Source organism: Ambystoma mexicanum, chromosome 2p (assembly GCF_040938575.1).
Source record: "Ambystoma mexicanum isolate Mex_15411 chromosome 2p, UKY_AmexF1_1, whole genome shotgun sequence".
NCBI classification, from domain to species: domain Eukaryota; kingdom Metazoa; phylum Chordata; class Amphibia; order Caudata; family Ambystomatidae; genus Ambystoma; species Ambystoma mexicanum.
In genome coordinates, this window is record NC_090923.1 from 986,254,968 (window position 1) to 986,270,491 (window position 15,524).

Below are 15,524 nucleotides of genomic sequence, written 5' to 3' on the forward strand. Positions count from 1 at the left end.
ATGAATGCCAGTTCTCTGCATGTCCCCAGCACACCACTACTTACTTGGCATGACTGAATTACTACTCGATAGTGGTGAGTGCATATCCTCGCCAAGAGTGAATTACTGCTCTTTAATGGCGAGTGCATATCAAGAATGGTAATTCTCTGCATGCTGCCAGCACACCACTTCTTACTCACCTAGAGTGAATTACCGCTCATTAGTGGCAAGTACATATCATGAATGCCAATTCTCTGCATGCCCCGACCACACCACTTCTTACTCGAATTAGTTAATTACTGCTCGCTAGTGGCGAGTGCATATCATGAATGCCAGTTCTCTGCATGCCCCCAGCTCTCCATTTCTTACTCGCCAAGAGTGAATTTCCACTTGCTAGAGGTGAGTACATATTATCGATGTTGGTTCTCTGCATGCCCCAGCACACCACTTCTTACTCGCCAAAAGTGAAATACTGCTCGCTAGTGGCGAGTACATATCATGAATGTCAGTTCTCTGCATGCCCCAGCACAACACTTCTTACTCGCCAAGAGTGAATTACCACTCGCTAGTGGTGAGTGCATATCATGAATGCCAGTTCTCTGCATGCCCCCAGCCCCAGCATACCACTTCCTACTCACCCAGAGTGAATTACTGCTCGCTAGTGGCAAGTAAATGTAATGATTTCCAATTCTCTGCATACCCCCACCACATCATTTCTTACTCGCCTAGAGTGAATTATCGCTCTCTAGTGGCGAGTGCATATCATGAATGCCAGCTCCCTGCATTCCCACAGCGCACCACTTCTTACTCGCCTAGAGTGAATTACAGCTCACTAGTGGTGATTGCATATCATGAATGCCAGTTCACAGCATGCCCCCAACGCACCACTTCTTACTCGCCAGGAGTGAATTTTCTGCTCGTTAGTGGGGAGTGCATATCATGAATGCCAGTTCTCTGCATGCCCCAGCACACCACTTCCTACTCACCCAGAGTGAATTACTGCTCGCTAGTGGCAAGTAAATATCATGATTTCCAATTCTCTGCATACCCCCACCTCATCATTTCTTACTCGCCATCAGTGAATTACTGCTCGTTAGTGGGGAGTGCATATCATGAATGCCAGTTCTCTGCATGGCCCCAGCGCACCACTTCTTACTCGCCATGAGTGAATAACTGCTCGCTAGTGCCGAGTGCATATCCTCGCCAAGAGTGAATTATCGCTCTCTAGTGGCGAATGCATATCATGAATGCCAGCTCTCTGCATTCCCACAGCGCACCACTTCTTACTCGCCTAGAGTGAATTACAGCTCATTAGTGGTGAGTGCATATCATGAATGCCAGTTCACAGCATGCCCCCAGCGCACCACTTCTTACTCGCCATGAGTGAATAACTGCTCGCTAGTGGCGAGTGCATATCCTCGCCAAGAGTGAATTATCACTCTCTAGTGGCGAGTGCATATCATGAATGCCAGCTCTCTGCATTCCCACAGCGCACCACTTCTTACTCGCCTAGAGTGAATTACAGCTCACTAGTGGTGAGTGCATATCATGAATGCTAGTTCACAGCATGCCCCCAGCGCACCACTTCTTACTCGCCAGGAGTGAATTTTCTACTCGCTAGTGGTGAGTGCATATCCTCGCCAAGAGTGAATTATCGCTCTCTAGTGGCGAATGCATATCATGAATGCCAGCTCTCTGAATTCCCACAGCGCACCACTTCTTACTCGCCTAGAGTGAATTACAGCTCACTAGTGGTGAGTGCATATCATGAATGGCAGTTCACAGCATGCCCCCAGCGCACCACTTCTTACTCGCCATGAGTGAATAACTGCTCGCTAGTGGCGAGTGCATATCCTCGCCAAGAGTGAATTATCACTCTCTAGTGGCGAGTGCATATCATGAATGCCAGCTCTCTGCATTCCCACAGCGCACCACTTCTTACTCGCCTAGAGTGAATTACAGCTCACTAGTGGTGAGTGCATATCATGAATGCTAGTTCACAGCATGCCCCCAGCGCACCACTTCTTACTCGCCAGGAGTGAATTTTCTGCTCGCTAGTGCCGAGTGCATATCATGAATTCCAGTTCTCTGGATGCCCACAGCACACTACTTCTCACTCACCAAGAGTGAATTTCCACTTGCTAGAGGTGAGTGCATTCTTCGAGGCTCGACTTAGGCATGAAGCAGTGCTGACGGCATGCGCCGCAGTCGCCTTTCGGAAATGAGTGGATTGTAATGCCTCATACATGAAGGCCAGGGACTTAACTTGATGTAACCTTTGTGTTAAATTTGTTGGGTGCAAACCTTCCCGAGCAAAAGCCTTAATTGTCCAGTGGGTTAAAAGGTAACGGGTTAACTCATTTTCCTATTTCAAAATAAGTTTCTGGGTTATACATGTAGCCCAAACTAATAATATGTTAAATAAGGCAATTATAAGGTGTGCAAACTCCTGGAGCACCTGCCTGGTCGAGTCCATGCATGAGGTATACTGGGCCAAGGCCATTACTTCAGCTATCTAAGGGGCAGTTATTTGGGGAAGCAGGGGCAGAATGCACCCCGGCACAAAGACAAGAGAACTTGTTTTACTTTTAGTTTACCGAATTCTGCTCGTGCTTTCTGCACTCATACTGAGGCAGGAAGATTTAATTCGCTTCGGTACACTTGTGGGTCTCCATTGTGAGGATAAGCAAGTCGGGGTGACGAGGCTTATAACAGTTCTGAGCAGTGCATTTACCACAGAAATTCGACGTCTTCCTATGTAAAAGAGGAATTGATTCTGCTGGGCCTTGGGCATGTTTTTACTGTCCTGGCGGTATCGTTACTGTACTGACGGTACCATTACCGTTCCGGTGGCATTGTCCTGGTGATATCCTTACTGTAACGCTAACTAGGGAAGCGTTTCTTGAGGAACGAATGTTTAATGCCATAAGTCCGTTCTCGCTTTTCATTCCCGAGTCCTCCACCGCGCAATCGTTCTTTAAATGGTATCATTAGCTTTGCTTTTAAGAGATGAGGGCCATGAATCTGTTAACACATATTTTTGTCTAATAACATTTTAATCTGTTCTTATGTTCTCATGAAGGAATTGTTATTGAACCTGTACTGCGTGTTCTTATTAACTTTGATTCCGAAATAAAGATTTATACAATAACATAATAACCCTTCTACCCATCCCAAGACGTTAAGGCGAGTTAATGAATATTCTGTGTGTGGAGCAGTATTAAGGCCCGATTCTGAGGTGCATGCAAAAATAGGAAAGTGTTCATCTATGAAGGATGAACACTTACTTTAAAAGCACCATATTCGGATGAAGTGCTAATGTGTCGGTCTGGCATCAAAGCCACCATATTTGCATGTGTCTGATTTACTGCATGACATGAGAAATGCAGGGCAGACACTGCTTTAGTACATCAAAACGGGAATTCAAATGTGGCACCTTTGAGGTGTAATTAAACGACGCTGCACACTTTTTCCCATTATGAAAATGGCCTTTCCTAGACTGCAGCACCACTTTTCTAGTTTATTGAAAGCTTAAGAAATGTTTCTTAATATAGAAAAGCGGTAGTCTTTTAGGAAATGGTTGCCGTGCCACTATAACACGTGTTTCTATCAAAACATACTTTTAGGCAGCTTTTGCTGCTGGAAGGCACGACACTTCCCCTCCAATATTTCAACCCAGAATGGTGGTGCTGGAAACTGGAGGGGGGGAATGTCTGCTTTCCACACTACATTTAGCACACGATCCGAATCAGACCCTCTGGGGCTGTATTGAATCCCAATGAGGCCACATCCATCACTCGTCCCTTGACATAACTCACGGCCATCCTGTCAAATCAGTCAAGTCGATTTTGTCAGACATGACCTCCCTGGTATTTCCCACAATTCTTTGCATTATCACAAAATCCATTCCTTAAATTGGATATCAGAGTGACTGACCTTTAGTTGCACACCCTGCCTTTTCCCTGAAGCCAGTTTTTGCACATCCGTGAAGGTGTTCCTTGTAACATATGTGCACCTTTTTCTATAACTATCACAGCATCATTTCTTGGGATTTGCAATAGAATTGTTTATATCTGCTTCTTCCCACTGCGACAAGTACGCTTACATGCTAACCCTCAAACTCGCAATGGCGCATATAATGTTTTATACCATTAAAAATGATTAAAGCGCCTTATTCCCCGTAAAATGAATTCTGATTAACCTGCAGAGAGGCGATGTGGGGGGATAAAAAATGGGTGCACGAAGCATGTGTATAATCATTAACCGGTTCATTTGCAAATGTAAGGTGTAACAGCCAGGTATAGGCCTTTTATGCCCACGTTTACACGTTGGCACATTTTCATTTGATTTGAAGGCGGAGAAGGGTCACAAAGCTAAAATAATGTTTCCGACTTGCATTCCTCCATCGCCATCAATACTACATGGGTCACCGCCAGCATGTATTTCCATGCTGGTGTAGAGGAGCAGGTGCACACGTTATCCCTAGCTCCCGCCCCCTCACCTCAGTCATATTGGAACAGCAGGAGAAGAGCCCTATGTGGGACACCAGTTATCATCCCAATACTTTTTTGCCTGCATGAGAGGCGATAGGCACTCAGACAACTGTATTGAATGTACCCTCGTACTGAGAGGGTGCAAGGATGTCTGCACAAACCATTAGACATCATAGAGCTACAAGTGAAATCTAACAGAAGAATGACGTCATGGTGGAAAAATACTGAGATGCACTGAAATGATATACAAATACTCAAAGAATAAAGTAACTGAAGTAACAAGAGGAAAATGTAATCAAGATACAAAGAAATCATATATGTAAAGAAGATAAGTAACCTGCTGACTAATGAGTGTATACACGCAGAAATGCAAGGTAGACAAGACATATAGAAGCTTGCTGCAGAGGAAAGCATAACGTGGTTAGAATGGCCATTATGGAAAGATGGACGCCAGACTTGTATTGAAACCAATCAATCCACCTCGGAGACAGACCAGGGCTGCAGAGTCAGGAGATGCTGGAAAACAGCTTTGTATGAGGAATATTGGCAGGGGATCAAGGATGCTACTTCAAGGAATAATTGCAAGGTACAAGGGGAGTCAAAAGGATAAGCCATGTACATAAGACATAGATCTCTTACATTAAGCAAAGAAGAACACATCTGCAAGGGCCAAGTATTACACAATTAAAGATGTTGAAAACCTATGCAAGAAGGAGTGAGCAAGTCTCCAGAGGCCAAGGAGGGTAGTGACACCCAGCTCCATTGAATCAAATAGCAGCAAAAAGAAGGTCGAAATTGACAAATGTGTAGTCTCCCCACATGTGATCCAGAGATCGAAAACAAGGGCTATTCATTAAGCCCAAGGATAATGGTGTGCCTACGCTCCCTTGAATGTCCCAGAACAGAGAACAGGCTTTGAGGGCAACTACAAAGGAGAAGCCTTGGCTTGGGGCCAGACCGATGAGAGATGATGGACTAATTGGGAAAGTGGGGAGCAGTCTGATGTTACTTTCAGCACCTGAGTTTCGTTTCGCTTCCATGCTGCTAGCGAGCCAAAAGTCCAAGGTTGGGAAAGCATGCCAAACAATCAGAGGGTTATTGTAGCAACATGCTGTACAATGTTGCATAGGCCAACCCACTGCTATTTTTCCGCTATAATCAATATTATACGTATTCCGAGGTGGTTCAAAGCGTGCCCTTTAGATAAGGAGCATCCAGTAATATTGTTAATACTTACATAATCTATATGTGCATGTGTTCCCTTAACCAATCCTTCCCTTCAATAGGTTTTGCAGTTTGCCACGTAGGATGTCATAGATTACGCATATCGAGGTATAAAACTCTTGTATAATGCAATTTGGTTGTGAGTGTGTGAACTACTGTTGTTGTTCTCCAGATTACTCCACTTTATTTTATGCTAATAATAATGTAGTACTTTGCCAGGTTCTTTGAGTCTGTCCGGTTATTTGAGTCTGAGATTCCATCTAGCACATGCAACGCTTCAAGGTGCTAGAGCACACTGGCATTACACCAAGGGAATTCCCATGGAATCTGCCCGCATGTAGCACCTGCTAAATGTCATCTGCAAAGTGAAATTTACTTTTCTTACTAAAGGGAGAGTAAAATGAAGATTAAAGGCGTTTGCACCTGTTTTTACACTTTCATTAGCACTTTGTTTTGTAAAAGATGAAAACTGCATTCAGGAGACCCAGCAGCACATAAATACTAATGTTGTTGGTCCCCTCTCTGCAATTTACACTTTCGTATAATGACCACCTAAGTGTGGAATTATCTTTCCACCATTGTATATACTATCCCACATGGCCATCAAAGTAGAGATCAAAAAGCCCCATCATGGCTAATCAAGACCTTCACGTGAATGGCATTGCAGTGTGTGTTAGTGTCTTTTATGTTTGTGTTACAGCTGCGGGTGTACTGGCCATATACCATTGTTTAGTCGAAGTAAATTACTTTGCTGGAATTTACCTCAAAAAATTACTTCCTGGGGAAATCATTTTTGTAGCTGTTTTTTGAGGGTTAGGGGGTAACGAGGGGAGGAGTTTGAGGGTGGGGTGGTAGTGGTGGGGAAAGGGGTATGCTCCCCCTCCCATTAAAAAAAAAATCAAAGTAATGTTGTCGAAGAACATTACAATGAGTACATAGAGCCGTACTGGCTTTACAGTAGCAGATGCGTGAGAAGGGTATTAGGCAGGCGTGGTGAGTGAAAGAATGCATCCCCCTTGGGGTTGTGGGCTACCTACCAGCCAAAATAACAGTCCCAAATGGTATCCATTGTTTGTCCTTTGTTCCTCTAGTAATGCGGGCAATGCTCCGGGCCTACTCGTAAACGGTGTGAAAGGTTCAGCCGGTTCAAAAGCCCAAGAAGAAAACACAGTAACAGTTATCCTTCTCCAGACAAACTTATGAAAATAGTCCATTTTAACATAAAAAGATTAGAGGGCGAAAAATGCAATGAGGCTCATTTTGTAAAAAAATGCTAATTCCGTGCAGGGGACCTCTGACGATATCACCAGGGGCGTTGCTAAGGGGGGGCTGTGGGGGCTATAGCCCCTGATCTTTTGGTTGTAGCCCGGATAGATTCTCAGGAGCTACAGCCAAATGGCTAGCTAGCCCCCAGTCCCAACAGTTCCGACATCAGCTTAGCCCCAGGTCTTTTCCAGACCTAGCAACACCCCTGGATAGCACTAATGTGTTGGTGCGTCCTCTGCATGCAATTTTTGCAAAACAGAGTGCAAAAGTAAAGAGTAAAAACAGGTGGAATAGCCTTTACTTCTTCCCGCCTTGGTTTTGCGCCTTGTTTTACCACTGCAGGCCATAGAAAATGAGCGCCAATAAAAGGAAATCTAGAAAAATATAGCCTCATCTGCTCCAATGAAGTCACTGGGATGACAGTTAAGAGATTTCTGTGGGGATTCTCTGTGGAGATTCCCAGTGGGGAGCAGTGGTAATCGCAGACAAATTAAAAGCATAAGATAAAATGAGCAAGTGGCTGGCATGGATCATAAATCTCACCATCGGGGCAAGTCAAAAGCGGTGCCTATCAAGGGCCCCAGGGTGTTGCGTCAGAACCGCCTTTCGCTATGAATAAGCTCACACCAGCCCCAGTCCATTTCAGTGCCCAATGAGGTCTCTGCTTCACTGGTCGGGTTCAGGGGCATTGGTCCTTCACTGGTTCTCTTTCATGTTTGCTGGGGGGGATCGACCCCTTGCACTTGTAAGTAAAGTATCCAGCAAATGTTCACGTCACAGTAGGTACGCCTTCTAGGCACTGAGCTACTAGTCCTGAGTCTTCTAGGCGCTGCCAACTGTCTCTGGTTCCACCTTCAACTAGAGCCCCAGGCTCCACAGCCGCATGGCGAGAGCCTGGGCAAAGCCTTCCGAGCAAGGCAGATGAGTCTCCAGTCCGTTTCTTTCCCACTCTTCCCAGGGAGAAGTGCTAACATCGGCAGCTCCAATCCTCGTAATCAGTCCACTTTCAAGGAGGGGGACAGTCTTTCAGAGCCAGTAGCTTCCAGGCAAGGTTCCAACTGATTCAGGCATTAGTCAATAAAAATTGAGTAATCAGACTAAGTCTTCTTAGTAGACCCAGAATCCAAGAATACTACATTGAGTAGTTCCATAGCAAACCTTCTTCTAGCCCCCCTTTATTAAGCCCCAGGGTAGGGAACAGTAGTAACCAATCCTAGCCTGTCCTCAGCTTAGGTCCGCCCATCTGTTTACTCATTCACTGAGCACAGGCCACCTGATTTGACACATCCTTAACTCAATACTTATTTGCCTAGCATTTCGGTGCTGGACAGCCCCTGAGGGTGGGACAAAGACTGATAAGCAAATGGATATTTCTCCTCTGTGAAGGGTGCAGTGAGCTAAAACGTGGCTGTAGACCCTCCTGACTGGAGGAAATTCCATAGAACAGGGTATTTGCCCCATGTGCGTACTCAGTAGAGGGGCTCCCACACTCCTTTGTATCCTTAATTCAATATGTTTAGTTTCCTTGGACGCCAAAAGGCTCTCTGCTTGTACCAGAGAGCCCAGGGCCTGGCTCACCTGAGTTTACCCTTGCTGCCTCAAGCCTGGCACAGCTTCTCCAGAAGAGCATCTAGTCCTTCAATCCTCAGCCATAACACTGAAGTGTCACCAGCCCGCGTCTGAAGAGACCAGAGGCAAGCAGTGTCCATCCTGCTGCATCGAAGGGATGGACGCCTCATCGGGCAGTGGCTTGGACATAGATGCAGCAAGCAATAGTTGGATGTATCTCATGCAGTGTAGACTAGGAAGGGGAAAAATTGGGTATCCAGTGATGTAATCGAAAAAAAAGAATGAATGAAATTTGACCAACAAAAATACTGAACAATCTATATATATATAGGGGGTGGGAGTAAGGGGTTAAAATGTGTGGGGGATAGTTGGGGGGGTTATAAGTGTAGGTAAACAGGGAGTTTGGGGGGAACCCCCTGCCCCCAATTAAAAAAATGATTATATATTTTTTTCAGTAAAATTTCATTCGGTAGCATTTGGTTCGGTAAAATCATATATAATCGGGAAAATGACATATCCTTTCCATGCCTCTTTAAACCCCTCAGGTCTCCTCTCAGGCCTGTATGCCCACCCCTGCTGATTAAACCTAACTTTGCATTGTTAAATACGGGTGCATATTACCTAGGCTGTGGTGACCGCTCTGCCACCCCACGGCACCCACCGCGTTGATGTTTACCTTAACAGAGGAATTGTCATTGCACAGGAACACAGTGGCGCTGAGAACCACCTTGAGAGGCTTCAGATTCCTGGTGAAGTCCTATCAGAGGAAAGATGCACACAGCGCATAACAGTGGGCGCTGGGAACATTGGGAGTGGGTGAGGGGGAAGGAGCAGAGCAAGGAACAGAGCATGATGATGGACTGGAACAACTGAGTGCTTTCGAAGGGAAGGAGCACAACGAGGAGGCGAAGGACAGGGAGCAGAGAGCTGGACAAAGAGCACAGAGTGGCGAACAAGCCAGAATTAGGGACAAAGAGCACAGTGAGGAACCTGCGACGCAGTAGGGGGAAGGTGAGCGGTGAGGAACCTAGCGCACAGTGAGGAACCTGGGACGCAGTAGGGGGAAGGTGAGCGGTGAGGAACCTAGAGCACAGTGAGGAACCTGGGACGCAGTAGCGGGAAGGTGAGCAGTGAGGAACCTAGAGCACAGTGAGGAACCTAGGACGCAGTAGGGGGAAGGTGAGCGGTGAGGAACCTAGAGCACAGTGAGGAACCTGGGACGCAGTAGGGGGAAGGTGAGCGGTGAGGAACCTAGAGCACAGTGAGGAACCTGGGACGCAGTAGGGGGAAGGTGAGCGCTGAGGAACCTAGAGCACAGTGAGGAACCTGGGACGCAGTAGGGGGAAGGTGAGCGGTGAGGAGCCTAGAGCACAGTGAGGAACCTGGGACGCAGTAGCGGGAAGGTGAGCGGTGAGGAACCTAGAGCACAGTGAGGAACCTGGGACGCAGTAGGGGGAAGGTGAGCGCTGAGGAACCTAGAGCACAGTGAGGAACCTGGGACGCAGTAGGGGGAAGGTGAGCGGTGAGGAACCTATAGCACAGTGAGGAACCTGGGACGCAGTAGCGGGAAGGTGAGCGGTGAGGAGCCTAGAGCACAGTGAGGAACCTGGGACGCAGTAGCGGGAAGGTGAGCGGTGAGGAACCTAGAGGACACTGATGAACCTGGGACGCAGTAGGGGGAAGGTGAGCGGTGAGGAACCTAGAGCACAGTGAGGAACCTGGGACGCAGTAGGGGGAAGGTGAGCTGTGAGGAACCTATAGCACAGTGAGGAACCTGGGACGCAGTAGCGGGAAGGTGAGTGGTGAGGAGCCTAGAGCACAGTGAGGCACAGGGGTAAGGCTAAACGCCGGGGTACAGTCACGGTCAGGAGAGGCTGAAAGCTCAGTGCGGGACAGTGGGCACGGTGAGGGAAAGGAGCAGACTGCGGGCCATTACTCTGTCAGGCTCTATGCAGTAAAGACATGTGATTCACTTCTTATGTCAATTTATCACATGAATTTATAAAAACTGGAAGGCTTTGAAAAAACGTTCTTCACCCCTGTTCTCTTCACCATTGACTGCATTCGTCTTAAACCAAAACAAAAGGTGATGGCTGGAAGGTTTAGAACTAATCTTAGCCTCTGGCATAGTTCTGGGCAACCCTCCAAACCATCATTCTTTAGCCTGCCGAGCCGTTACAGAAGGTGGAAAGACCATATGAAAATCAGGCTTGGTTGCACCTGAAAAGGGGCAGTCCAGCCTGAACTGTCAGGTCACATCCCCTTCTGCGCGAGACCACAAGCATCCCCCCAGACATGTTTCGGCCTCATTGGGCGTCATCAGTGCAGAGTAGCTGCGGTCTGAGCATACCAGTCCCAAACAGGGTGGTTGAAGCGAAACAAAAGGTGATGGCTTTAGAATTGATGTTTGGGGATGCTTGTGGTCTCGTGCAGAAGGGATGTGACCAAGCAGTTTGGGCTGGACTGCCCCTTTTGGGGTGGGAACAAGCCTGATTTGCATATGTTTTGCCCCTTTCAGTAATTACTTGGCAGGTGAATAATGATGATCTGGATGTTTGCCCAGAGCAATGCCAGAGGTTGAGCTTAATTCTAAACCTTCCAGCCATCACCTTTATTGTTTTGCATCGCTCTTAAATGCAGAGTTTTATCCAGCAGTTTGGTTATTCCACCTGCTGGGCTCAATTGAAAATATGTCTTGCTGTGGTGATGGGCGTAAAATAGATCATGCCAGAACACAGTAGACATTTCCTTTGTGGTTCTCCTACGACATAGGTGCTTACTTGTTCCCCTAAGGCAGGGGTCGGCACCCGTTGGCCCTCCATATCTTTTGGATTGCAACTCCCATCCTGCAACACTGAACGTTCACGGCTGAAGGGGTCTGAATTAATCCTAACCTCTGGCACTGCTCTGGGCAACCCACCAAACCATTATTTTTTGCCTGCCAAGCCATTACAGAAGGGGAAAGACCATATGCAAATCAGGCTTGGTCCCACCCCAAAAGAGTTAGCCCAGCCTAAACAGCAAGTGCACATTTCTTCTGCAAGAGACCATAAGCAAGACCCCAGACATAAAAAAAAATCAAAAGAATTCAAAACATAGTACAACAAAGCGATGGCCTTTCCCAACTTGGAAGTCTTTTAAACTAACATTAATTTTACACTTTTTATAGGCATGTATCATACATTAGCACCCTGGGTGGCGCCCGTAGCCAATGAAAATGCTCAAAACACGGACTGAATTTACAAAGGAAAGCCAGCATTCCGAGCACTTTCATTAGTGTTTGGGCACTTCCCTTCCCTGCTCCCCACTCCCCCTTCCCATGAGCACCCATACAGACCACTACACGGGTGCTAACGGTGTGATTTTTTAAAAATGGTATAAAAAAAGAAAAACGTACCTTTATTTCGCCGCACGGCACCACACAGTGCTTTCAGCCAGACAGTCCCCTCTTCAATGTTGATGACGTTAGTCATCGCTGCTCTCGTGCCCTTTACTTGGGCGGTGGGCTGTTACCTACAGGGGGGGCCGCCACCTCTGGGCATATCGCCTCACTAAAAAAAACAAGATATAACCAGACAGGAAAGCAAATTGTGCCTCAAGTCTTTAACATGACTTAACATGACCAAAAGCACCATAAAAGATTATCAAAATAAATAAAACAAGGACTAAAATGATGTAAATACACCTGGTTTAATAAACACAATATAAAACATCTCATAAAATCAATCTTCTTCAAACAAACACAAAAGTCTTTGAAGTGGCATAAATACAACGAGTTCATAGTTGTTCCCAAAAGATGACCACGTGGTCCTTCACCTTTGCACCCTGCCTGCCACATCTCTTGAACTTTTTCTTCATGTGAAAACATTACTCCCCCAATGTTCTAATACTAAAACAACTATAACCCTATGACATGATGTAAAACACATGATCTTATGAAGCATAGGTTAAAAACCTCAGCATAAATATAACATGCCACAAAATAAAACAGCATTGCATAAAAATGAGCAGCATTGCAAACAGGCTCGGACTGGCCTATAGGGCAATAGGCCCAAGGCCGAACCAAAAAACACAAAATTCTGCTGTGGGTCACTTTTTCTGGTCAAAGTGGCCCACTTTTTTGGCCAATTTGGGCCAGTTTGATGAGTTAATTCACTCTGCAGCTAGTAGTTTCAACCAGTGGTGCTGAATAAATATTCTTTAAAATTAACAATTTGCTTCACACTTTACAAAAAACTCCCCCTTAGTTACTATTCAAACACTGTCACAAAAGGAGTGAATAGTCATTTGCAACTGTGGCCCACTTATTCATTCGTGCCCGAGACAATTGTATGGCCCAGTCCGACCCTGAATGCAAACATAAGATAGCAAGCATGCATACATGACTATATTGCACATGAGAGCGTAGCATGGCACACCATACCATAAAATAGCAGAGTGTTACGGCATTACGAAATAGTGCAGCATAATGTCGCACCTAGAAACACTTGTGTACAGGCGCGTTAAGAATGACTTATCATTTATCATATCAATGTCAGCTCAAAGCACGACAGCATGTAAATAATATATTAGAATGAGAGACGGGGAGGAACAGGGAGATGCCCACCACCACAAGAGAAACTAAAATGGGATCACGATATTTTTTCCTTTTTCGTATCCCCCATTCTCCTTTCATTTTGAACATAACGTTGTATTGTGTGTATTCTAATTAGTGTGTTTATAAACAGAATGCCTCTTTGGGATGTATCCCTACTGTTAACAGTAAATCGTGTACAAGTCTGTTTTTTTCTGATCCCTAGCACCTCCAAAAGAATTAAGCCTTGAGTTGGGTCTGCACTACCACAGAGTGAGCCACGGGTAGTCCAATGATAATGTTGACTTATGCTTGAGAATTCTGTTTTTTGTAATGTGTATTAGGAATTGCGGGAGCAAAGCTAAGGGGCCTAAATCTGGAAAAAGGGGATACTGGACTGAAAATACAGACTGGACCTTCTGCTCCTTTTCATAGTTTTAAATTTGAAGTTCGATCCTGCCTTGCCTAATTGGACGCCTTCGTCTGCCTCGAGTGCCTGAGGCAGATGCAACCCCCTTCCAACAACAGCTCCAGACACCCTTGTCAGAAAGCACCATTCAGCTGCTGCGCCCCCCGCTCGCGCCCCATTCTCTTCCTCCTGCTGCAGCATCGGAGAACCCCCTCCCGCTCTAAGGCGCAGCCTGACAGCAGAGGCGCCCGGACGCTGCACATCAGTAATTGTGATACATATTAGATTATGTCTCGGTGCCTGGCATGATTATCCCTCGCTCCCGATCGGAGGCTTGAGCTTTAGCGATAAAGACACTCGGCGAAAGCCGAGGCCCCCAATTCTCTTGCTTGGAGGGGTCTGTGGGGAGCTGAGTGGGGCAGCTGCCAGGGTGCGGGGAACTGACACGACGCGGCAGGCTCAATGACAAAATGGAGACCAAGGGTACCACTGCTGTGGGGGGCATAGAGGTGAAGCGGAGCCAGAAAGTCGCTCACTGCCGGAGCTACTTGCGACCCGAGATCGTTTCACCCACCAGCCTCCTCGAGGTCTGATCGGGGACGTTCTGAAGGTGTACACACTCATCAAGGAAAAAGCCTGAAACAATACACGTGTTAGTTTTGGCTATTCGGTTAAGCACCACTATAATCCGAAATATTGCGTTGGCATGCAATTAGGGGGAAGATGTTAATGTTAAAGGATATTTGTACCACGCACTATCACCACCGGAGTGGTCCCCTGTTGCTCTGGGGGCTCTGAAACGGGAAGGGGCGGGGGGTGGGTTAGTGGGAGTAAGCGGGAAAAGTGCAAGATAGCAGTGATGTGCTGTTGGCAGCCTCAACACGGTTAACACCGTTCGCTGGGCTTGGGGTGTTTTCCGGTCGGTAGACGTCATGTGCTGTTGTGCAGGTCTATGTGAGGTTTGTTTTGCTTTTGCGGTGTAATGACGTTTGTGCGTTTTGTTTTGGTATAGGTTTCTGGTTGTGTCTGGTTAGAGTTTGAGAGGTGTAGGCATGTATGGTGGAGCCTACAGCTTGTGGTTGTTGTTTATTATTTACACACCCATTGGCTGCCCATCTCCATGCTAATACCTGCATTCATAATGTTGGAATACGTGGAAGTGAAGGATGGCGTACCTCTCCAGCCAAAGGAGGGCGGTCAAACCTGTCACTAGCTTGATGAGCCAATTAAGTCCAGCTGAAGGCGACTCAACTCCGCCTTTGACACTGGTGTTGATGACATCACAGTGTTTTGAGAAGTACATTTGGCTGCCCCTGCGTAAGGCACATAGAGAGGACAATCGGTAAAAGCCTTGCACTGTTGTTAACATTAAGTCACACCTTGAGCTGAACACAGATACCGTACAAGCAAACTCGGGAGGATAGCTCAGAGGCAACGTGCTCACCTTGGAAGCAAGCCGACAGGGAGCAGCACAGGTTCGATCCCGTATCCACGCTTAGAAACCTCTGGGTATTAAGCGCATATAAATAACCTATCATATCATAACTGTTCCTACCTGCAAGTAGAGGCATGATGCAAACTGTTGTTTCTGAGAAATGTGTACCCACATGGAAACCTCACATACGTTGTGACAACCTGGAGATGGAATAGTCATCCTGGCACTAGACACAGGCTGGCTGCGAGACAGGATGAGCAATCCTCTGCCTTTGTTTGCATCACATGCTTTCAATGAAGCTCCTTCTCCTCTACTATTGGTGTCCTGGTGTGAGTGAGTGGTAAGGCCTGGTCCCCAGTTCCAGTACTGAGTCTAAGAAGGGGAGGAAAAGCCCTCCTGACATTTGGTACTGAACCCAGGAACTCCTGAAGACCACTCCTGAAATTAACACAAGGTAAGTGACCAAGTGTTTCACTTACTTCAGATGTGCCCAGGCTCGATGGTTTAGGGCAGTGGTATTCAAGCTTTTTTATGCTGAGCCCCCTTGAGTAAATATGTTGTTGCTGAGTCTACACT